This window comes from Poecilia formosa, unplaced genomic scaffold, assembly GCF_000485575.1.
Source record: "Poecilia formosa unplaced genomic scaffold, Poecilia_formosa-5.1.2 Scaffold3067, whole genome shotgun sequence".
Taxonomy (NCBI): domain Eukaryota; kingdom Metazoa; phylum Chordata; class Actinopteri; order Cyprinodontiformes; family Poeciliidae; genus Poecilia; species Poecilia formosa.
The window spans coordinates 478-2,161 of NW_006803006.1; the positions used below are offsets into that span (position 1 = coordinate 478).

Here is a 1,684-nt window from a genome sequence, read left to right on the forward strand (position 1 = left end):
AAGAAAGAAAGAAGGAAAGAAAGAAAGCACAGAAATGTTTTTGTTTTACATAGAAAATAATGACATCAACAAAAATTAAAGCATACATCAGCAATGCAACTAATTGTCAAATACATAATTGATCAACTTGCAGCGAAACACCAGTACGCTTATGATTATAGGAAAGAAACCTAACCTGGCCTCATAAAGCTGCTCTTTAAGGGATGCCTCCATCATGAAGGCTGTTGTTTTTTTCTCTTGAAGCAGCAAGCTGGGCTGCCAGCCTGTTTCAAGAAGAAATCAGATTCAATCGTTCTACTAAAGCTACAAACGCTAAAAGATAAAGGTTGAAGGACCCAGCAGAAACTTTTACTGATAAGCAACAAATCAAAAAGGGCAAATTATTTAAATTAAAATTCATGTGAAATTTAACAGGCAGGAATATCCAATTACATTATTCACTGAAGAAATTGAATCCATAAACAAAGTGAGGGAATTAGCTGATGTGAGTCAGGGGAAAATATCACGAAATGAATCAATAATCAACATTTAACTGAACGATTAGCTGAAATAACCTTTATTTTTTTTACCTGTCTTTAAATGATTTCAATTCTTTATCTTTTCGTTTTAGAGCAGCACTGTTGGAAAAATGAATAATGCAAAGTTATTATTGGAACAGAAATACAATATTTTCTGAAATAAACATTTCTGATCTATGAAAGTGATCAATAAATGGAAACACTGATTACAAAAATAATAAAACATATAAAACTAACATCAAACAAATACACACCTCATTTCATCCAATTTCTGTTTGTAAAATGTCTCAACCTCAGCAACACTGCAATTAGAAACATCAGAAGATAATATTTTAACTTTTAACAAACGTAAGAAAAGCTGAGTAAAAAGTTTATCTGACCTCAAAATATTAACATCCACTGGAAGGAAATCAAGAAAGCTATAGAAAACACATGTAAATCTTAATGGGGCGTGGAGTTTGGGTGGTTTTGCTCCTAAATCTCCTTACCTGCATTTGGGATCTTCACGACTGTTTTATGACACATTGTGTGTAGAAATATTTATACCATCACAAATCTTCAATCTTTACAAAGCTAAAGCAGTTACTCGGTGTAAGTTGGTAGTGGTGTGACGACTCCAGTCTTTGCCTAGTTTCTTATATTACATTTTGTTTAAAAGGTAAAGTGGGAATGGGGTGAATTCAACTATGAACAATTGGACCAAATGTTCCCAGTCTATTTAACGCTGGTTGCTCCTCATTATCCTGTTTCTGCTGCATCACACACCGACTGTACATTTACTCTTCTCCAAACATCCACACCATACAATTGTCAAGGTTTATTCTGTGGCCATCTGCCTGGAAACATTTAATCCCACCTGTTAAAAGTTTTTACATTTTAATTTCAAAGCTGTAAATGCAGCACAACTCTGGAAGAAACACACAAGGTTTGAGTAGAGGAAAGAAGAAACAGGTGTCACCCAAACAACAATGTAAAAAGTCATTCAATAAAACAAAAAAGTGACATATTTTATGAGACTGTAGAAAAACAAAATTAATCACCATGTAAATATTGGTAGCTTTCTGAATCAAACTTAATATTGAACAGCTGAAGGATCAGTGTTGTGGTACTCGAAGTTGGTCTTGGTCTTAAGACCGGTCTTAAGACCATTTTTTGATGGTCTCGGT

The 1,684-nt window shown here is 33.8% G+C and overlaps 1 long non-coding RNA gene across 1 annotated transcript; it reads right to left on the reverse strand.

Moving 5' to 3' along the window:
• Nucleotides 1-203: 203 nt before the first annotated feature.
• LOC107835498 (uncharacterized) lies at nt 204-886 on the reverse strand. Its single transcript, XR_001661298.1, has 3 exons — nt 773-886; nt 570-617; nt 204-263 (listed from the first exon to the last, which is right to left on the reverse strand). It is a non-coding gene; the product is annotated as an uncharacterized LOC107835498 (long non-coding RNA).
• Nucleotides 887-1,684: the final 798 nt, after the last annotated feature.